General features: G+C 41.4%; 1 long non-coding RNA gene across 2 annotated transcripts in view; it reads left to right on the top strand.

The window, feature by feature from the left end:
• LOC122464475 overlaps positions 1 to 24186 on the top strand; it is a 250274-nt gene that overhangs the window by 184775 nt on the left and 41313 nt on the right. The window contains exon 4 of one of the 2 annotated variants that reach the window (XR_006288547.1): positions 9269 to 9387. The exons of the other annotated variant lie outside the window; for it this stretch is intronic. This is a non-coding gene — a long non-coding RNA (uncharacterized LOC122464475). The remainder of the gene's footprint in view (positions 1 to 9268; positions 9388 to 24186) is intronic. 2 annotated transcript variants of the gene reach the window in all.

Genomic DNA, 24186 nt, shown 5'->3' with positions numbered 1-24186 from the left:
TATTTAGCCCTAAGATAATACCCTAAGGTGATGTGATGCATTTGGCAATCTTTTGCAGAAATTAGTAGGGTACTTTTTCTCCACAAGACATATTGCATATTCAGTATATGGAGTCTTCACTCTAGGTCAGAGACTGCATTAGCAAAAACATCTTCCACTCAAAATATCAGAAGAGATGAGATGAGTAAGAAGAAAACTATATTGACAAAATACACAAGGAGAGAGATACTAGACACTCATTCTAAACACAAACTAATGAGCCTTTAATTCCATATGACACTACATCCCACCACGGTGCTGAAAAAAACCAAGCGACACTTTCAAATGACTTACAGTCGATGTATGGAATTACAACTACTGTATTTTTGATTGTTTAAATAGTAAAGTCTGAAACAAGTGAGTTGCAAACATTTTATTTTATGGTATAAAAAGTATCATGGTCTTATTTGGATTCCGCAGTTTAGGAGAAACTCAGTGAGTGACATGATACACCATTTTGGAATAATAATTCCATCTGAGCCATGGAGATACTCCTGTCCTTTCTGTCTGCTGAAGGAGCCCATTGTATTTTAGCATAAAATTTGACAAGGACATAGAATCATAGAATATCAGGGTTGGAAGGGACCTCAGGAGGTCATCTGGTCCAACCCCCTGCTCAAAGCAGGACCAGTCCCCAATCAAATCATCCCAGCCAGGGCTTTGTCAAGCCTGACCTTAAAAACTTCCAAGGAAGGAGATTCTACCACCTCCCTAGGTAACGCATTCCAGTGTTTCACCACCCTCCTAGTGAAAAAGTTTTTCCTAATATCCAACCTAAACCTCCCCCACTGCAACTTGAGACCATTACTCCTTGTCCTGTCCTCTTCTACCACTGAGAATAGTCTAGAACCATCCTCTCTGGAACCACCTCTCAGGTAGTTGAAAGCAGCTATCAAATCCCCCCTCATTCTTCTCTTCTGCAGACTAAACAATCCCAGTTCCCTCAGCCTCTCCTCATAAGTCATGTGTTCCAGACCCCTAATCATTTTTGTTGCCCTTCGCTGGACTCTCTCCGATTTATCCACATCCTTCTTGTAGTGTGGGGCCCAAAACTGGACACAGTACTCCAGATGAGGCCTCACCAATGTCGAATAGAGGGGAACGATCACGTCCCTCGATCTGCTCGCTATGCCCCTACTTATACATCCCAAAATGCCATTGGCCTTCTTGGCAACAAGGGCACACTGCTGACTCATATCCAGCTTCTCGTCCACTGTAACCCCTAGGTCCTTTTCCACAGAACTGCTGCCTAGCCATTCGGTCCCCAGTCTGTAACTGTGCATTGGGTTCTTCCGTCCTAAGTGCAGGACCTTGCACTTATCCTTATTGAACCTCATCAGGTTTCTTTTGGCCCAATCCTCCAATTTGTCTAGGTCCCTCTGTATCCTATCCCTGCCCTCCAGCGTATCTACCACTCCTCCCAGTTTAGTATCATCCGCAAATTTGCTGAGAGTGCAATCCACACCATCCTCCAGATCATTTATGAAGATATTGAACAAAACCGGCCCCAGGACCGACCCCTGGGGCACTCCACTTGACACCGGCTGCCAACTAGACATGGAGCCATTGATCACTACCCGTTGAGCCCAACAATTTAGCCAACTTTCTACCCGCCTTATAGTGCATTCATCCAGCACAAGTTAATTCAATCACATTTAAATATTCTTCAGTATTGTCAAATTTTGGTTAAAAATAACTGAACTACCAAAACTCACAATGGTCACAGTTTTCTTTCCTGAAGATCCTTTTCACTAATAGTTCTTTCAGGAAGAACAAGTATTTCATTAGAACATCAAAAGCTCAAAAGACTGACAACCTTTCATTGAGGTAAAAGCTTGTCCTGCAGTTCAGGAAAGTTCTTCTGCACTTCTTTACCCACGCTAGTGCATATTATGCATGGCAAACTCATTCGATTTGCTTCATAACATTGCTGTAAATATTCAGATTGTGTCACCGCTCCTGTTGTTACAGCAAATGAAAAGTCGCCTGGATCTGCCTTGAATTTGTTGGAGGGTTTATGTCTTGGGAAAGCAGAAAATAGACTCTATTAAGAAGAGAGAGGAAATGTGGATTTTACTAGAGTGGTAGAACAAAGTGTTATAGGAAACTCAGGAGAATGCTTGCTATTGACAAAGAGGAGAAGATTGCATGTGTTTTCAAAGCTGCAGAGGCAGCCTTCTGAGAAGAAAAAAGTTGAAGAAAGAAGCTATAAAATGGGTGGCAGATATTTGCAAAGAAAGAAGCCTGTGATTAAACAAGTATTAAAGGTCTTTGAAAAGATTTTTTTTTTTGTTAATGTAACCACACAGAGAGCTTGCATAATGAAAAAATGTTTTAAATATGCCTACAGGAGAAAAGAACTTGGGTCAAAAAGATACCAATTTGCAATAAACATCTTCAGTCTTTGCATTGACGTTTACTTTTTCAACTTCCGTAAGATCTTGGAAATATCATACTGACATATGAAGGGACAAATTGCCTTTTAATTTTCTGGCATACAAACAGGCTGTTGTAGTTTGAGTGACTTTCCACTGTGTAGCACTTCAGAAGAGTTGCAGTAGCACAAATAATCTTTTCAGGGTTTTCATTCTGTCATCTTCCAGAGGTACATCCAGGGACAACGCCCCTACCCCGGCCTCACCAAAATCTGATTTAATAACATAATGTGATGAAATGTTGGATACACATGAGAAAGATACATGTGAATAAAAAGGGTAATTTCTCCCTTGCCTTTTAATTTCTCTTTTCTATAAAGAAGAGAGGAAGGATGGTTGTGGTCCAGGCACAGGACTGGGCTCCGATCTCGATTCAGTTGGTGGGTCTGTCACAGGCCCTCTCTGACTTTCAGCAAGTGATTTAACCTCTGTGCATTCTGCTGCTCTAAAATTGGGATAATAGCTCTTCCTTTGTCATCTTAAGGTATGTTTACGCTGCAATCAGGTGGTATGATTGCAGCATGTGTAGACATACCCATTAGATCAAAGCTAGCATGAGTAACAATAGCAACTTAGCCATGGCAGCAATATGAATTAGCCTCCCAAGTACATACCTAGGGTCTTGGGAGGGGTTCTACTCAGGAGTTTATCCCATGTCACTCATAGGCATGGAAAGTAGGGGTGCAAGGGGTGCTGCAGCACCCCCAGGTTTTACGCAGGGCTCCACTGCCAGCCCCGCACTGCTGGCTGCCAGCACCGCACCCAGGGTCCCACGCTGAAGCTGGGAGATATGATTCCTAGATCAGCCTGATCTAGCATGCTAAAAAAAACAGGAAGGATCTTGCGGCACTGCCAGTGCCTCAGGTTAGCTGCCCAAGTGCAAGCCCACCCAACTGCCTGGGGCTGCCCAAGCTGGAGCTTCCACCTGTGCCAAAATGCCCACTGTCGTTATTTTGAGTTAGTGTAAGTCTGTCTACCTGTGCGGGAGTCACACCTCATACCCCCAGGGACTTGCCCAATGTCATGCTGACCCCTATCTAGAATCCAGATCTCTTGACTCATAGTCCTGTGCTGTAATTCCCAGAAGAACCAGACACTGATATCCTAGGATTTCCCTTTCGAATTGGTAATATAAGAGGCTAACAAGGTTCTGAAATAAAGGCCTGATGAACTGTTAGAACTATTCCTTCTCTGAGAAACTTTTAGATGGGGACACACTTATTTTGTGAGTTTGTGTTTGGCTTCCCCCTTGCTTGGATCCTCTACAGGGAGATATAAACACACATGTGGAGAAGTGTTTTGTACTAAGTTCAGGATGTACCTTATGTTGATCACTTCTGTTATCCATTTTGCTATATTTCCCCTCTATTCCCCTAGGAAGAAAAGATCCTCTTCTCCCTTCCCTATTTGAATTTGACAGAAGGGAGCTGGAGGCTATAATTTGTTATTTGATGATAATACTTCCTCTCCATTGTTAGAGAGAAAAAGAAAAGCTCTCCACAGTATTACCTCCCAGGAACTTGCTGATGAGCAATTGCTTAGTGTAATTGCTCTGCTTTTTATGTTAATACTGGTAGCTGAAATTGTCTACACTACATTTGAAGCAATGGCTCTTGCAGAGAACTTGATGGTGTCACGGCATGTATCTGACAAAGACTGCAGCAAGCAAAATCTTCCTTAACGCTCATATTACCTTTTTGTTCTTAGTTGACTGGGAGCCTTTAGAATGGGTAAAGGCTGCCTCCACAAAAGATGTAGCAGTGATTGATGCTTGTGTGGCTGCTGCTGAGGCTACAAATATTTTCCTCAATTAACATTTTACTCAATTAACATTTCTATCTGGTCTCCAGCTGAAAAGCAAATGTCTTTGGCAAGTAATGCTAGTGGCTTGTCTACCAGGGGTATATGTACTGATGTTTCTCTCTTCTTTTGCAGCTTGTAAAACTGTACTTGCCTGTTGGAGCTTTCAGAACTCACAGGTGTCTCTGTCATTTCAAATGGCCCTTTGTACGGAATTATCAATGGGAAAGAAATGACTGGTGCCAGCAACTACTGCTTTGTATCTGACGGAGGTGGGACTTCTGAGGTTTCAACAAGAGGTTGATCCTTCCCATGATGGGAGTGCTGAGTGGTAGCTTGTCAGCTGTTCCATGTTAGACTTGGTGATTTTAACTCTACCTGAAGGAAAGCATGGAAAGGTAAGTAAATGTAGTTTTTATAAATTGAGGTGGTTTTGCAATAAAGAGAAAATCATACAAGTTGGTGTTTTAGGCCAATTGTATTATCGGGAGATGTAATATTCCAAAGTAACTTCATTTTTCTTTTTATTAGTTATTGGCCTTTTCCCTTGTACTATAATAAAAACAACAACCTAGTCATCACGGGGGGAAAAGTGCTTCTGTCACAGTGCAAATTTTCAAAACAGGAAAAAAAACGCAGCATTGCAATTTGCTACTTAAATGCACAGTCATCAATAATAAGAGGGGGAATGTAATAAACCTGTAGAGATTGCACTAATTATTCAGAAATAGGGGCTGGGGAAGGTGAACTAGACTAATAGATTTGCAAGAACAAAGGAATGAGGGGGAAATATGAGCGTTATAAATAAATAATAACGCAATGTTCCTATCATAGCCCAACCAGGATTATTACATTAAATATCTTTGATGTTAGAATATGCTGCAGGTCATGACAGCCTGTGAAATATAGCATCTGTAAGATGAGATCCATGTATAAAAATTGGTTGAGTCATTTGTATTCTTCGTGGAGAAGTGGTCACAACACAAAATCCACCACGGCACTAACTGACTTCCTTGCTGGCAGTGTCAGCAGTGAGACAAAGGATAGAATGGACGCAGAGACATTACTATCTTGTCATCCCTAAAAAGATCTCTCTAAATCAGGATTATGAAGTCATTCCTCAAAGTCATGCCTGACGTTGCCATGTCAAGGTAGGAAAGGTTACAATGCTGCTGGCCAGTCCCATAATTATTCTGTGGAATTCATTTCCAGGACTGCTATTGCTGTATCTTCTACAGAAACCAAATTCTCTTCATTTAATGGGAAAGAACTCCTGCAGAACTTAACATGTGAAGCACTGTGAAGGAAGTTCAGATAATTAGAATTACATGAAAGCAGAGGAAAACATTAACACACAAAAGAATAGGCTACATGATGTGAAAAATGAGAAGGAGAAAGCTTTGAATAGATCTGGAAACTCAAACTTTTGCAGTTTCAATTTGAGATCAAGGTCAATAAGATTAACTGTAACAGCTAAAAAGAAAAGGAGTACTTGTGGCACCTTAAACTAACAAATTTATTTGAGCTTAAGCTTTTGTGAGCTGCAGCTCACTTCATCGGATGCATTCAGTGGAAAACTGAATGCATCCGATGAAGTGAGCTGTAGCTCACGAAAGCTTATGCTCAACTAGATTTGTTAGTCTCTAAGGTGCCACAAGTACTCCTTTTCTTTTTGTGAATACAGACTAACACGGCTGCTACTCTGAAACCTGTAAAGGCTAAGCTTTACTGAATGAACACAGCATGGGAAGTGTCTGCACCAGTCATGGTGAAGCAGTAGAATGCCATCTTGGAAATTGTGAAGTGCACTTACAGTTCCACGTAAGGAAAAAGCATGCATATCAGAACAGCTACACTGATGCCTATGGGGTCAAGGGTATATAAACCTACATGGATTATCAGAGACAAAATAAATCTGAAGACATGAAAAAGTGAAGGTATTTTTTTTAAAGAAAGAGCAAGAAAAACATGGCTTTATATCATAACAGACAAATTGCCACAAGGAGGCAAAGGACTTTGGATACAGAAGACCCTGAAAGCTTTGTAGATAATCAGTATCTAGTACTCCTTGATAAACATATCAAAGTTAAAAACCAAGAGAATATATAACATTGTGCATAGAAATGAGTAACTATTTTATCCTGCTTAGCCAGTTCAAATAAAAATTTCTGAAGTGCGGCGTAAAGGACTGACATATGCTGGCTCCCCAAATTTATGTCATTTGAAATATCCTAGTTAAAAAAACGCATGAGCCATGTGCTGCTTCATACAGTGTCTTATTCAGATTTTACACTGGATTCATAATTAGTGCCGCAGAAAAACCCATGCTGTAGAAAAGATCAGGGTATAGAACACTGTGAACTAAAAACCAATTTTAAAAAAGCATTGATTTTTAGTTGTTGTTAATACCTCCATCCTATGAGGGAAGAGGAATTTCTGTTTCATGAGAAATTCCATGATTGCAACATTCATTAAATTCTGAATTGCAATAAAACCAAATAATTTTGAAACTTCGTGAATGAAATGAAATAAAATAAATGTTTGAGGCCAATTGAAATACAATACTTAATTTTGATAAAATATTTCAATTTTGATATTTGCATATTTTTACATTTTTAATATCAAATTTAAAAATAAAATCTTGAAACAAAAAAGCATTTCCAAACAAATCAAAATGTTCTGTTCCAAAAAAGTCAGAGTGGAATGTTTTGACCTTGTCAAAAACCATTTTCATTTTTTTCCTAAATGAACTGTCAACAAAATGAACATTTTCCCACTGCAAGCTATGTTTCAGTGAAACATTTTCCAATGGAAAAACATTCCCATCAGAAAATTTCTGATCAGCTCTACTGTTAACACCAGGTTATCTAAAAGGGACATTGCATTAGATTTCTGTCTTCAAATTGGCAAGATCATGATTGCTTTTCCCTTTGTGAAAAGAATTATTCCATAGTTAGAAATGAGAGCTGCCTGTAGGGTTATGTATGTTGCTGCAAAGTTTTTCAGAAATATGGAGTGAAGTCCCAGAAATGACCATTGGCTTCAATGGAAACAGGATTTCACCCAGGATCCATACCCATCAGATCATGAAGCCATATGTGTTCTGAAGAGAGATTTAATGTCCTCTAGTTGAGAACGAGCTAGGCGCTGCTTGGAGTAACATAATGATGATGGGGGATTTTATGTTCTTGAATTTCTAGTTGAAGTGCTTTAAAGATGAGAAAGAAGCCAATCCCTGGTATAAAATAGAGAATTAAGTGGGCTCCCTGCTTCTGGCTCTGGTCTCTCATCAGATGCCTGACAGGTCTAGTTCTTTCATTATGTTAAATGTTTTTGATCTTCTGCCTTCTGACTACCCAGTGAATAATCTGTCTATAGGGGAGTATGGCACAGAATTAAAGTCCCAACCCCAAACGAGATTAAAGTTGCATTGGGCAGTGATGAATTTAGACTTCTCATTTTTTAAAAATGCAGGATTTTTATTCACTATGTATTTCAGCCCACAATGAGGAAGAACTCAGTTTTATTACATAGCTATAATATTAAAATGGCTTTCTTTACCATAGACTTTACAAAAGTAGAAGAAAGAAAATAAAGAACTTAAGCCAATAGGGCTTTTTAGCCATAGTTTCCCTAAAGGAGACTGGTAATAATAAGGGCTACTGTCTAATTTGTGGTGTGCTTTTAAATAATATCCCCAAAAGCTAAAACACAAATTTACCTAAGTAATGGTTCATAATCACCAACTCTCTTTTGGAGATATGCACTTATTTCCTAGCAGTCCTTTTCTAGGGTTGAATTTGCAGATAAGTTTATTCAGTATTTAGAGCTGGATTCAGAACTCATTGAAATCTGTAGAAAGACTGGCATTAGACCAGGCTTGTTGTTCCAGAAGCAATCACTTATTGGTACATTCAATGTAATATATGTTTAGTAGGAAGAGCTGTCCATGCTCACTTTCTCCTGGTACTCTGTCTAAAAGATCTGACTGAAACCTGGTTGTCTGGAAGGTATATATTCTTATTCATAAAACTATAACTATTGTTGAGTCAGCATGAGAGGAGTAGAACAAGTGTCCTATACAGCAACTTTTAATGGTGGGTTTTTTTCCTGTGATTTCTGTGGTGATTTGCAATTTTGCTATGAATGCAATAGAAAATATAGCACTTTCAGATTATTTAACATTTTCCTTTACACTAGGTTATTCAGTTTCCTAACATTTAGAGTGATAAGTTTAGTCTGTCTAATTATCTATTTGAAGTGTGCCCAACAGGGCACTTTTTGACACTCAATATCACTCTCTTCTCTTGCTACTTGAAAGATGGGTCAGTGGGAGGAAAATCAGACCCAGTGTGTCTGTCTCTCTAGCTCTCTTCTTCTCAGTTTCTCCCCTTTATTTGCCTTTGCCACTTGCAATGCATGGTGTTACACAAGCTGTTGGAAACTCAGAACTTGTCTTGACTACTGGGGTAAGTCAACTTAAGTTATACTACTCCAGCTACATGAATAATGTAGCTGGAGTTGGTGTAGCTTAGGTCGACTTACACTGGTGTCTTCACTGCACTGCGTCGACGGGAGACACTCTCCGGTCGACTTACCTTACTCAGGGAGCTGGAGTACCGGAGTCGACCGGAGAGTGCTCTGCTGTTGATTTAGCAGGTCTTCACTAGACCCCCTAAATCAACACCTGCTGCGTCGATTGCAGCAGTGTAGATCTTCCCAGTAGTGAGGACCAGCCCTCCGTGATTGTGGAGCTCTCATTATGTTGGGTGCTTTTAACTCTCAGTTGTCAGGGAGCTGACTGTAGGATGAATATTTACTCTCCGCTCTTGCTCCACTGTGACCAGCTGCCTAAGGTCATCCTATTGCAGAATTAATTCTTTTTCCCTGTAGAGGAGAAAGAAAAGTGCCTGGGCTTGTTATGTCTCTATCCTCATACTGCTTGACTTCCTCTGTTCTGGTCTGGAGGGATTTCATTGTGTTTTATTCCATAGGCAATATTTCTTAATCCTTTGTGCTCCCCAGCTACTCCTTGTCTGAAGGAATGAATCTCCACTCGATGCACTTCATCTCTTCGATCATCTCTGTGAGTGCAGTCAGAAGAGCCATACATGTAACTGGAGAGCCTTGCTGTCACCATCACCCCGCTACTCTTGTGTCAGGAGATGTCACCCTTTTCAGAAATGGTTATCGATTTTTCCAGCTAGTCACAACTTCAAACGAGAGGGATCACTTCTTGCATGGGAGTGGCTTTATTTTTAGCAAGCTAGAAGGGGGTGATTTTAGACCAACAGTGGCAGGAGTGATTCCCTCGACCAGCTATCTTTTCCAGCTACACACAGCTAAATCTAAAGTAACCTTTTCAAAAGCACCTAAGTGATGTGAACTTCTAAGGGCATCAAGTCATTTTTGAAATTTTACTCTAACACTATTGAGTCACTTAGCTGCTTTGGAAAATTTTACCCACAGTCATTTAAGAACAGACTCACTCCCTAACTTCCTGATCCTATGTAAAAACATGCTTGGACATAAAGAATTTAATTAATTATTGACCGGTTCATTTTTCTGTATGATATATTAATTTATTATTGACATGTTCATATTCCTTATGTGAAATTAATTACTTAAATCTTTCTGGAGCTTTTCAGAGGTTAATGATTTGGGGGGTGCAGGAAATCATCTTTTTTGCAGGGGAAATAAAACCAATTTTGTCTCATGCTCTACTGTGCTAGCAAGTGCCAAGTTCGCCAGACCTTCCTGGTTCTGGTCCATTTGTTGGAATGCTTTTTGCCCCACGATAGTCAGGTTGCTAGTTGCCTCTTTAAAATGTTTTGCCATTCTGGGTGGGGCATTTTATAGCTGGGCTTCCACATCTATCTGTCAATCTTGTAGCTGCTGATCAGCAAAGTTTGGTTGTTTAGCTGCCTAGATCTGATCTGTGCCATCAGGCAATCTCTCAGTCCTTTCTGAGAAACATCCAGATCTTGTTTAAGTCCTTCTGAGACGATACCTGATTTCATTGTAGATCCTACTTTAATTCCGTCTGGCCCATTTTGATTTATTCCAGTGACTCGGTGATTTGTTTCATCACACTTGATCAGGGCAATGACAGCTCACAATTTCTCTCCTTGAAAACCCTATCCCATAGATGACAACAGCGTTGCCTCTGCTGAACTTCAGCAAATTTTCAGGGGCTTATAAGTCAGTTTCCCATGTTGGAGCAGAAATTAGAGATCTAGATCCTGGTTAACCTCTCTGCAAAATTTGATTTTCGCATGTATGGAAGGCTTTTTTTTTTTTTTTTTAAGCCAGGACAGTCGCATATAATCTACCCCCTTTGGCAGAACCATCAGGCCAGACTCCTCTGCCCAGCCCCAAAAAGCCAGATTGCTTCCTCTGCCTCTTTCCAAGGATCTATACAGCCCATATTAACTCTTAACATACATCATATTTGAAAAAACTGCTTACTGGTAGCTAACCATGTCTTCACTGGAAAAATAATTGTGTACGTAACTAATTAGGTACTTGGGGTAAAAATTTAATGAAGACAAGGCAGTTTGTATTTTTCACAAAAGTTAATAGGTCGAGTTAAAGACTAGGAGGGTTGCCTAGGTTTCACCTTGTCCTGCTAAATCATGTAAAAACTACAAACGGCCTCAGCTTCACTAGGATTTTGTCTCAAGTTAGTTAACTTGAATTTAAAAAAACCTCCTCCCCCTCCCCATGAACACAAGGCCTCAGTCTCCATAATTAGTGATTACATTAACGACCCCTAATGATAACCCACTCCTATGCCCCTTTCTCATCTCTATCCATCATCTGATGGTACCTAGGGCTAATTCACTATAATTTTCACTGGCATCCCCAAGAATGCATGTCACAAACAGAAGAGAATCAAATTAACAAATACAAATGCTAAAAGTTTAACTGTTTTTATACGTACACAGTGGTTTTTGCCTGCCCATGTTGGTCATTCCCCTAATCAATTTACTCCCATCCCAAATCTCTTTGGAGCCTTTCTTTCCCAGATTTTAATCTCAACATATGAGAGAGCAAGACTATTGTGCTATATACCCACTCTTTGCCACAATACTGGCCTGATCTGTCTTTAAATCCACTGTAACCAGTTCATCCAGGTGATCCTGCAGTGACATAGAGCCAATGGCACTCAGATACCTCTGAAACACACTGCTGCTCAAGTATAGGGAAGTGTTTGTGGCTGCGCTTCCTCTATGACAGGTACATTTTCAACTCTCTGTGCCCATTAGAGTCTGGCACGAGTTTGAGAAGCCTAAGGGCTGATTTACCACAGTGCTAGGGGTACGGCCATATGCAAAGTATCCTTTCACCGTGGATAGGTCAGTTCAGACTACAATACTGATTGCTATAACTGCACCTCGATTTGACAAATGTAGGGCCTGATTCTCCCCTCATGTATAGTATGCTGACAACACTAAGACTCCATTGCTTCAGTAGAGTTACTCCTGAATTACACCAGTCTAAGGAAGAAGAGATTCAGGCTAGAACTGGAATTTTAGGACAAAACTTTTTTTTTTTTTTTTTTGTGGAAACTGAAACGTTGTGTAAACACATATTGGTTTCAATTACACTTTCATTGGGAAGGTTTCTCAGGTCCAGAATGAGATTTCTGGAGAAAGACACCCCAGAATATGTTAGGCACTGGCCTGGGATATGGGCGACCCCACTTCAAATCCCTACTCCGCCTGATTCAGAGCAGGGACTTGACCCTCTCTCTCCCATGAAAGTATCTTAACCACCAGGCTAAAAGTTGTTCCTCTTGGTATAAATAATTAAATATTCTCTGGACTAGAAAGAGGGAGACTGACTCTACCTTGTAGTTCGGGCACTCACCTGTAATGTAGGAGACACAGGGCCATTCCCTACTTTGCCTTGCCCACTGGGCTATTGGCTATTTGGGAGTGCATGTCTCACTCTCATTTTGTCACCAAAAATTCAAAATATTGTGGTTTTGTTCTCCTAGCTGCATTGGGTACTCACCCCTACCTGAGGGCTGGAGTCCTAGACTGGTGGTACCCTGCCCTGCTTCAGGGTCAAGATCCCGGATTATTCACTGCTCTGCCCTGGGGTTGCCAAGTTTCTAATCACACAAAACTGAACACCCTAGCCCTGCCCCTTTGCAAAGGTCCCACTCTGCTCACTCTATCCCTCTTCCTCTGTTGCTCCCTATCCCTTACCCTTGCTCATTTGCACTGGCCTGGGGAGAGTCCCTTTTCGACCAGGTATTCCTGCCTGAGGGTTTGGGCCCTAGACTGTGCTTGGTACCCTGCCCTGTCTGAGGGCCTGGGTTCCCAGACTATACCTGGCTCTACCCTGCCTGAGGGTTGGGCTTTAGACTGTTGGTGCCCTGCCCTGTCTGAGGGCTTGGGCCCTTGGGCCACTCACTGCTTGACCCCCTGGAGGGATTTAGCCCTGAAACTGCTAACTTTCCCCTTGTCTAAGACTGTTATTCCTGGGGCATGACAGCCAAAAGGCATGGCCTCCATTGGAGATTGATAAGGAAGGGCCACACACGCCTATATGTTTACATCCACTAATGTAACTTTAGTGTTTGTTACATAAAGAACATAGGTACCATCATCACTGGTATCTGTGATATCACAAATGTTCAATCTGTTTTTATATAGAAAAATTACATTTTTTTGGTCTTGAAAGATGTTATAAATCAAAAGAGACAACAGAATAGAACATGCAGCTTTTAGAAAGCAGGGGCTTCGCATATTCACATCATTTCTGAAATTTATTGCTTGCTAGTTGAATAACAACTAGACATGCATATATCTTGTTAGCAGAGATGAACTGCCATAGAAGGATTTGTGATATGCTGGTGCTACACTGTGTGTAGTTGTGAGATTTGCTATGCTGCAGGTAGGTACAAAGAGGTTTTGCACTTAGACTTTGAACCAAAATCCAAAAAAGGAAATGTCTGAAAGTGTGATAATCCTGCTTTATTAGCCTACACAACATTCTGCAATGGGTGAGGGTGGTGATTGCTGAAGGTGAGTAGTGTCAAACCTTTTGACAAAATGTTTCAGAACTTTCGAGTCTTGTGGGGCCCATCATAGCTCCTGGATCTGTAGCCTATACTGAGTTCATAATCTCCAGCTGGCCAGGAGGCTGTGACCATTCCCTTGTAATGTGCATGTTCAGTGGTCATCCACACCTCCACAGGAAATCCCTTTTAACCAGCTGGAGTCTTCAGCATTCAACTGCCCACCTCCTGAGTGGGAGGTGCTGCTGTGAATTTATAACACTTGTGCTCAGATCTTTTCACTGGCTCTCTGTTAATTTCCTGGTAATTCAAGGGGCTGAGGTGGTCTTTAAAACTCAGAATGATTTAGGACACAGTTATTGTGCCTGAGAGTGTCTCTTGCCCTCATGGCAGTTAAAATCAGTGAGGAGGCTCTTGCTGTGTGTTCCTGTGGTTAAAATTCCCTGTCACCAGTCCTGGGGTTTTATCATATGAGGGCACCAGCCTGTGGAACTTGCTCCCTTTTACAGTTTACAAGGCCCCAAGTATACTGAGAGCCAGAGTATGTTACAAGACACTATTCTTTGGTGCGTCATCTCTTACTTGGTATTTGTTTGACTTTTATTGGGTTTTGGTTCTACTTGGGTTTATTCCTAAAAAAAGACTTTCATTTTTTAACTCTTTTTAGGTGGTTTATTTTTATTTTTTTAAAAGATGGAAAGGGATTTAGCTTCTATGGTGAATGGTGTTCTAAAATTTAACACAATGAGCTTGTGGGGAAAATCTGCCCACTAGTTGTGCTAGTTCAGGAAAAGGACAGACAGTGTCTCCTCCTCCCCAGCCCTGTACCAGACAACAGTACTAGTGCATCCAGATTGTGCTAGGTTGGAGGTCTGAGTAACACCCAATTTACTGCATTGTACCTCCAAGTGAGCGTGCCCTGCTGGTTGGACTTAGATCTCCTTGTGTGCCCCCATCTGCTGCAGTTTGCAGCAAGCTCTAGAAAGTTCCTTTTGGTGCTTCTTTAAAAAGGAGCAGCACAGCATACCACGCTACGCCCATTTACTTTCTTTCTTCACTCCCACTACCTTGAGCCAATCTGTCCATCTCCTTTGTGGCCAGATTCCTCTGCTCTGCTGCCCTCCTTCCCTGGTGCGCTACTATAAGCAAGGGTATACTTTAACCCTACATTTAAATCTGCTTTGAAGGGCACTGACAATACTAAGGTGATAAGGAAATGAAGTTAAAAGTTTTTCATTTTGGGGCAATGATTTTGGTGCTTGGTACTAATATGAGCTATGTTGGGGGGGGGGGGGAGTGTTTACTATCTGTTTAAGTTGCCTGAATCTGCTATCTCTGTACTGTAGGGATTGATCTGTGGTAGGAGAAAGAAAGAGACTGAAAGCCATTTCTTTGCTCAGCGCAAAGGCCCATGTTTTCCCAGACAGCTCTCAGACCCTGGCCACCACTAGATGGCTCACCCAGAATTACTGGAAGTGAGAGAGTAACAAAACTGACCCCTCCCAGAAGCACTGTCCATATGGATACTGACTGGGGACAATCATCGTCCCCAATCAATTGGCCAGACCATTTTTGGCCAGACCACTATTTAAGCCAGAAGGAGGCACAGTAAGTTGTCCTAGCAACTGGGAGACTTCATGACTGGTTGTTGAACTGTACCTAGTTCTTGTCTGATCCCTGGTTTCTGATTTCTGGCTCTGACCTCTGATTCAACTACTATGCCTGACCACCCCTCCTCTGACCACTAGATCAGCACTCAAATGTCCCAGTTCTGACACCCACTGCCACATCTCCAGTCTGTTTGTGTGAGCATCATCGAAATAGAAAAGGGCATCAGTCACAAGAATGGAACACAGAATGATCTGGAAGTTCCAAAGGGGTGTATTAAATTTGTGACACACAAATATAACTATCTAGCATACAGCTGATTGAGGTACCTTTTTATATCGTGACTATATAAATAAATGCTGTCCTCCTGTGGGAATTCTGCACCACTGTGAATGCGCAGAATTCATGCCTCAACAGATTTCTTTGCTTCCCCAAAGAAAAATTACCCCAGAAATCTCCCCTGGCTGCAGGAAGCTCTGCATTATCTCCCTCTCCCCACCCCAAAAACACACTCACTTTCTCCCCACCCCTTCCCCCATCGCTCCTCAGCTGCGGGCGGGGAGGAGTGACTGTATGGGGAGCTGCCCTCCGTCTGCCCAACCTCCTTGCATCTGGCCTCTCCACACCCAGAACTCCTGCCAAACCTCACCCCTCCACACCCAGAACCCCCTGCTGAGTCCCACCCACTGCATCCAGTCCCCTGCTGAGCCCCAACACCCTTGCACCTTGACCACCCTGATGAACTCTCCACACCTGGACCCTCATCCCACTGAGCCCAACCAGGTGCACACAGATCTCTACCCAACCAAGCCTCACTCCCAGCACCCGGATGTCCCCACTGAGCCCTTCTCCCCTGCATCCAGACTCCCATTCCTGTGTCCAGACCACCCCTTGCTGAACCTCCCACACTTGAAATCCCCACTTCCCCAGCACCAGCCCCCCCCAGCTCTATCTCCCCTGCACTCAGACCCCCCTGCTGAGCCCCAACCACCTTCACCTGGACCCCCTGTAGAGTCCCATTCTTCCTATATTCAGAACCCTCTAATGAGCCCCTATGCATCCAGATCCCACACAGACCCTCCCCCGCCTCCACACACACGAAGCCCCTCCACACTTGGATCCTGCTGGGCTGAGCCTGCCTGACCCACACCTGGATTGGGGGCCAAGGGTTAGCATGCATATGAGACTCTGTCCTGCTTGCTTGCTATCTTGGCGCACCTGGTGCGGAGGACAGGGGCCCAGGTTGTTTCTGGGGCAGGCCTGGCCCTTGCTCTGTGTCAGGGTAGGGTGCAGCCTCACTGAGTCCATGTCCTGAGGGTGGAGTGGGGACTGCAAGATGATCTCCCACCTCTGTGCAGCCAGAGGCCTGTGCTCCCCATTGCCATGTTGGAGCTTTGACATGGGTTTATTGACATTTAAAATTTTGCAAAATTCTGAATAGTTTATAATATTGTGCACAAAATTTTATACTTTTTTGGTGCGGAATTCCCTTAGGAGTAATGCTCAATCAGTGTAATTATAACTACATTATAACTTCATGAAATGCTTATAGACATTCTGTGGATTTACAAACTCTGAGCTTGTTTGTGTCAGCATACCATCTCTCACAGCCATACTCTTGTTGACATGACATTTTCTCTTTTCAAATTGAGGTTTGCACTTTTAAATTAATTTTTTTTATAATCTCTAGGATAAAAATGACAAGGTTTTAAATCAATAAAATGTTAATCATATACACCTTGGGGAAATGGTTTTTCACTACATTTTCATACCAAGAACAGAAGTGTGAACCTCCTCTTTCCCCGCTCCCTTGCTATTCTTTACTTAGTTCACTCAGGATTTGAAAAGCTTTCTACCATATTTTCCCTCACTTTGGAAACAAGTCTGACCCTACAGAGAGGTTTCTTCTCTACTTGCTAGCACAATGATAGATCCAGAAACAACATCATCAACATATTAGACTAAAAACATATACTAGAAAAAAGGTAACTTTTCTGGGAGAAAATTCCAAGTTTTAAGGGAATGTTGCTGAAAATAACATGATATACTATAAGTAATTCTCTGCAAAAAGCTTTTATGAGGTCCAATGCTTACTGAGAGACTTTGAATGTTAAACATATTTCTGGAGCCCCGATGCTCTTTTGCATTCATTATTCTAAGCTTTCAGAAAGGAAAGATGGCTTTTGATTTACGGGCTGTGACACCTTCTTGTTTCTTCAAGCTTCTATTTACAACTGAAATGCACTGAAAACTAAAAGGGAGGGAGAGAGGATGTTGACAAAAAAATCCCATTATTTTCCTCAGCAAACACATTTTTCCCCAGGAGCACTTCACTTAGCAGCATTTTGCACAGTTTGTTTTATCTGTTTGATTGTTGATATAGTACTCCTTGGTAAAAGTTTGAAAAATAGAGAACAGTGATGCTAAGGGGCTTATTCTCTGCATTCATTTCACCCCTTTTCTTGAGAATTAAGTATTTTGAATATTATTTGTATTACCAGAGCACCTAGGTACTCTAGTCATGGACCAAGACTCCATTGTACTAGAAGCTGTACAAACACAGAACAAAAAGACAGGTTTCAGAAGTAGCAGTCGTGTTATTCTGTATCCGCAAAAAGAACAAGAGTACTTGTGGCACCTTAGAGACTAACCAATAAGTAAATTTGTTAGTCTCTATAGAACAAAAAGACAATCCTTGCCCCAAAGAGCTTATAGTCTAACTATGACAAGAGACAACATAGGGACATAGCCAGATAAGGGAGTACAATGAAATGAGACCATATTAGTGAGCATAACAGGCAGTGGTCTGAGCACACCAGCAGCCTAATCATTGTCAATATTTTTTTTGTAGGCATATTGGAAAATGAGAGTTTCAAGGAGAGTTTTGAAGGCGAATAATGTGTTTGTTTTGCAGATGTTTATGGGGGGCTCCTCTCAAGGTGTGAGAGAGAACATGGGAAAAGGCATGGAAATGTAACCCATGGGTGATTGAGGCTGGCATCACTGGCCAATTGGAGGGAGAAGTCTACTTCTCAAAAGTGAAAGAGAGATGTTAGGTAGGGTGAGGATAGGCCATGAAGGGCCTTGAGAGAGAAGACTAGTAGCTTATGCTTGATCTGATAGAGAAAAGGGAGCCAGTAGTGGGATGCAAAGAGAGGATTATCTGTAGGGTGACCAGACAGCAAGTGTGAAAAATCGGGACGGGGATGGGGGGTAATAGGCACCTATATAAGACAAAGCCCCAAATATAGGGATTGTCCCTATAAAATCGGGACATCTGGTCACTCTAGTTATGTGACCCTAAGAGCATCCCAGTGCCAGAGGGAAAGTGGCTCACTTGTCTCAGGTTTCAGCTGGCCTGACCAATTTAGTGTACCCCAAATCACTGTGGTTATAATCTGTATCTAAAATGTATTATGTCATTGGAAAACTAATAACTCACTGATCATTAATATTCTTGGGTGATGTATGTACGGGATAAGTATTAAGAGCTATGATAATATGTTAGAATTATGACTACATGTGTTTAAGCTTGACACGTCAGTGAGAGTTGGTAAAAAAAAAAAAAAGTCTTTGAAACATGGATCCTTCAACCAAGGAGGTATGGGGCGGAAATCTCTGGGAACTGAATTATATATAGGTAAGCAACCTTCTTAGGCAAAGATCTTTCACCTAGGAAGACAAGGGAAGCCAGCACCTTGTATTTCTATGTAAGGTCTGACTGAGGGAAAGCCAAACATAGTTGGAAAGATGAATGATTTGTGACAGAAATCATCTTGAATAAAGCCTGTGCTTTCCTAGATTAATTTTTAAAATTACATATACATGTTTTCACTTTTATTTGCTTGTAACAATCTCCATTTTTATTTCTTTTATTTGACATGTCTTATTTTTACTATAAATCAACTTAAAGCTTTGTTTGAAGGGAAAGGTTTATTTACCCCAGTGAAGTTACTAAGTGGTAATGTGCTTTTTGTCTCTTATTATTTCTCTGAGTGGGCTTGGAGAGGGCTGGACACTTCAGGCCACATAGTCTTGGGACAGTTTGGGACTGGGAGTATGTTGGAGTCACCCTACAAGTATAACACAGGCTGGTGGTTGCCAGGGTGGGGCCGTTGTGCTGATGAAGGCAGGCTGGCTATAGGCAGACTGATGAAGTCAAAATTGCTAATAGATTCATAGACTTTAAGACCAGAAGGGATCATCTCATCTGACTCCTGCACGTTGCAGGCAACAGAACCTCACCCAACTCTTCCTGTAACAGACCCATTATCTCTGTTTGAGTTACTGAAGTCCTCAATTCATGATTTAAAGACTTCAAGTTACAGAAAATCCACCATTTATTCTACGTGAAACCAGCCAAGTGATCCATGCTACAGAGGAAGATGAAAACCCCCAGGGCCTCTGCTGACCAGAGATGTAACCTTCCCACACACACACACAGCAATGGGCTGGGAAATTTATCTTTGCATCAGCCTTCTTAAGGAATGTGAGAGGAACAAGGTAGAGGAATTGTTTCTTGTAGCAAGGGTACTGGAATCAGAAGAAGTCCGAGCCAAGCTCAGAACAACGTAATGCTTTTAGAGCATTTCAATGGGGATACGTCTCACTAAAGAGAGAAGATATATATCGGCATAGTTCACTTTAACCACTATATACAGCTGCTGTAATTAGCAAAACTTAATGGCTTAAAACTAGCAGCACATATCTTCAATCAGTCTTGTAGCTTGAAGGGAAAGTGTGCACATTTTATCAGACACCATATTTAAAACCCTCAAAACAATAATCAGCTGGGTAAAAGTTGTAGTATTTCTGGTCATGTTTAATTGGAAGGGGATAACTCTCAGAAGTCAGCACCTAATTAAGCACATTGGGGTAGTTTAAATATTTAGCACAATAAAATAAAGCTCATTATTTTGCATTAGAAAAACTACTTATTGTTTTGAAACTTCATGATACCTCACATCAGACTCCACCTGAAAAGAAATCTGAAGTCTTTCTCAAAAGAGAAATCACTCATGTTTTTACATTAGCAGTATGCAATTGGTCCCAGCTGAGATGCCTGACCGTCATCACTCCACAGCTGAGTGGAAATGCTTATAATCCCAGGAACTCGATCTAGATGATAAAGGCTTCAAGTAACGTTCTTGTTGGGAAAACAGAAATGCATGACTAACAAACCTTGAATGGATGATGGGCTTTTGAATTACTGCCATGGAAAGAAGCAACAACAAAAGGTCCATTCCTTTAAAAATTATGAGCAAATTGCTTATAATGGGAAGCTGCTGGTGAAATATTTAGTGGCTCATATGAATTTTTTTCATATCAAAAGTCTAATGATAGGTCTTTCATATGTGTTCTTGAAACCTTGACTTATGACAGACTCTGAAAACTGAATGAGGGAACCATAGAAATCCCTAAAATGAAGACCACTTACTCTGGCTATCTTAGAACAACAACATAATGAACACAGTAAATAGTACATCTTGTCTTGACTACAAAGCCCTGATGATTCTTCCTACCAGGGAAGTTTAACTTTACTGTATGAGTTAATCATCAAACGCACTTGGTAATTATCCACTCTGGGTGTTTCTTTCCATTTTCTTTGTTCACCCAATTCACGGTTTCAGATATTCGGTGTGTGGCTTGGTATGTAGTTAGAGGCTGGCAAGCTTTATTGTTAAGGAGAAAGCTCCCTTTTGTGGTATTTTGATGGCTAAATATGTGTATGAATAAGTTCACGAGTTTACATGAGTGCTATAGGACAATGATCCTGAATGGAAGATTATGCTTTCTAAAAGCCCTGTAGATAGTAGTCTTTCTAGATTTTTCACTTCTTGAATCCCAGCTAGGACCTTATTTTTAGCTTTAAATATAGTTGTCTAAATACACAATGCTCAAAACCAAGAAACAAAACTTTTGCAGGATTTCAGGCACTGGACACATATTTAACACTGTTAAGCACCATCCACTTTGCCACCAAGAACTAATCTGCTCTGTGCACTGCAGTGTTGAAAGTAGTCCAGAAAACCAGTGTATTGCCACAGTAAGAGATTTCCTCCATTTCTGGAAGATTCTCCAGCTAGTTTTGGCTTCTATACGCTGATCTCCTGAAACGCCCAACATAAGAGATGTGTATGGAATGCTACTATCCTCCAGCAGTCCTCAGGTGACACACCATTCCCATGGAGGCCACAATCAGTGGCATGGCTCTGCGGTATTCTGGGAAGGATCAACTCTAGAATCAGGGTTTGCAAATAGCTTCTTTGTAATTTACTTCAGCTGCCTCCTGATTGATTAACTGAGAATTGTCAGACCTGGTGCAGAAAGAGGGCAGAAGGGATCTACACCTTCCTGGGAGCTAAGTGTGGGATTGTTCAGTGAGTACTGAGGGCTGAGTGGGGTTCTCAGCAACAGCAGAGCATGGGAAAGTCTCAAAAGGCACAGCTGTTTCCAGGAAATAGTCTACATTTGGAGACTGATGAGAGGGCTAGAGGATTGCCTTTATATGGCCAGAAAATGTACTAAGAGAACTGAGCAGGAAGTTGGTGACCTGGGGAACACAGTACGGATGAATGAAGCGTCCTCAGTGATTGGAGAAAAAGCAGGAGGGAATTCAGAGAGCAGTGAGGGATCTGGGGATTACTGGAATCAGTAGTGGAGAAGGAGACTGGAGCTGGAGAAAGAAAGCGACTTGCTAAGGGAAAGAAATAGTATGCAGATCATGAGGGGCAGCACCACAAGAAACATTGCCAGCATCAATTGGAAACAGATTACATAGCCAGCATCCAAATAGTTTGATAAGTAGAGGTATAAACTGACATCTAATGTACAATCTAGATAAATTGTTCCCTGATATAGTGACAGACAGTTGAGATGTTTACTGAAGATATTCAAAAGGAGGTGCATACAAAATGGTGGCGGGGGGTGGGTGGGGAGAGACTGAACTGGATATATTGAAATTGAAATTCTCTTACTGAGCAATAAGATATTTACAGCATAGGTATACATGCACAGATGTCTAATGAGGATTGCCTGGATTATGGTAAATTTTAAACTGCCTTGAACTGCCCCCTGAGGATTATAGAAAGAAATTTCAGGTATCAGAAAATGAGTGATGAGATTTATGTTACATTTGCAAATCCATTAAAAGAATACATAAAAGAGGTAGATGGGAGTGCAGTTTCCACAATACAGGGAACTTTAGAATCAGTGCTTATGGGACAATTTTCCAAACAGACTTCCTATTTGAGAGCACGAACCAGTGATAAACCCCCCAAAACATGGCTCTAAAGTCTTAGATCCTGCAGTGCTTACCCAGGCAAAACTCTGACTGCAAGACCAGGGCTCATACTATTAATGCTGGAGATTGCCACCAGAAGCATCTGGAGGACATGTACAAAAGTGTGAATAAACCCTGCTTAAAATTGTCTACCCAAAAATGAATGGTGATGAGAAGAACTCTAAAGCAATATTACAGTTGTAAAAGTATTTTAAAACTTCACATTTTCATAGCATATATCTATTCCCTGTGTGTATTTTCCTCCCTTTTTTTTCCTGAGTCGTCATCTTAATGTATTAATGTATACTGCAGCCAGCAACTTCGCAAAGCTATTTATATGAAACAGCAGAAGATTCTGTCTCTATTCTGCTTCTTGCAGGATCAGCACAATTACCAGCAAAGTCCAGCACCTTTTGTTATTAGTGATGATGAGAGAAAGTTTTTCTCAGCTTTACTTTCAGAGCTCATGATGAGTTTGCAATGGAGTTGGTTAAAAATATTTGTTGACTTCCAAAGAGCGCACATTTAGGATCGAAGTCATTTGTGAAGAATAAATATGGAACACCAATGTCACTTTCTTACAGTTTCTCGTCTGCTTATGACTAGACTTTAAGATAAATTAATACCTTTTTTGGAGATTATGAAATGAAGGTTTTGAAGATGACAGATGATCTAATAAAGAGGCAGCTTGCACAGCACCAAAGGACTTGGAAAAGTAGAGATAACCATTGTTTGCCAATGTACTTCTTTATTAACAGTCTTTTAGACATTAATATGGGAAAGGTCTTTTGGACATCAGTATACATGGCACACTTTAGGAAGATAATTCTCAAACTACAGCCTAGAGAGGGACAAAGGGGCACAAACCTTCCAATAAAGGAACAGAAAGGGGACCAATGATTCCCTACATTTGTGCTGCTTTTCTTTGGTGATTGCTCTGCCACATCAACCCCATTGAGAGACCAGTGTGGAGCAGAACCACCATTGACAGAGATCAACCTTTCTCATAGAAGGCTAAGATCTGTGGGAATGGGATAATTTCCTATGGAAACTGGTCTAGTCACATCCCCATATTCCCTTTCCATCCCCCTTCCATGTGTGTGAAAACCATAGCAGTGGTGTTACTGCTGCTCAGGTAACGTTTTTTTTAATGAAACTTTTCTTACTTGGGATTTACAGTGCACTAGAGAAATTTGACAGAGAATGGCTGTTCAGACTCCCCACTCCTGTCTACTCTTGTCCAACTCTAGGTATGTGGAACTGAGCTCTTGGGCTGCAGTAGCTCAGTGGCCATGCAGTCTGGTGGATGTTGGATTAGCTGCCTTTTCCATCCACATAACTCCCTTGCTCACAACCCCTTTCCACTATCCTTGATTCTCTTCTTCATTGTGCAGTGGAGAGGGGAGAGGTCCACCAGAGAGCTTATAGAAATTTCTGCTCTTTTTATATAAAGCTGGTGAGTTTTTTGCATGTTCCCTATTTGATACCCCCCCCCCACCCACGTTCCCCCCTCCTTGGAATTTGCCAGCTCCTGGAACGGAGTCCTTAGGGGTCCTACCCGATGGAGTGCAACAATAATGACTAGTAGAGTCCTTTGACACCATTTCCCAGCATGCTTGTGTAACCTACATTGAGGGGAGAAAATCAATTTCTTCTGTCTGACCTAAATTATTTGCACGGACCATGAGTTCATATACTTGAGAGGGACTACAGCTTGATTTTTCCATAGGTACCCAGTAACCGTCTTTATCATAAGATGCTCGCACACACACACAAGATTAGTTTTACTGAATAACACTCCAAAAACAAACTGTTCCAGCACAGCAGTTGCAATGCATCCTACCTAGACTAACATCACTAACAAGAGATTTGATATTTTCCTTTAAAATGAAAAATAAATATAAAACAGGGCCTAAACCCTAATATATATATAAACCTCATGAAATAAATACAGGGCCTGGGGCATCTGACAATCAGAGATCTTCTGCTTT

Source organism: Chelonia mydas, chromosome 2 (assembly GCF_015237465.2).
Source record: "Chelonia mydas isolate rCheMyd1 chromosome 2, rCheMyd1.pri.v2, whole genome shotgun sequence".
In the NCBI taxonomy this organism is placed as follows: Eukaryota; Metazoa; Chordata; order Testudines; family Cheloniidae; genus Chelonia; species Chelonia mydas.
The sequence above is the reverse complement of the archived record's forward strand: the minus strand, read 5'-3'. Positions and strand labels throughout refer to the sequence as shown.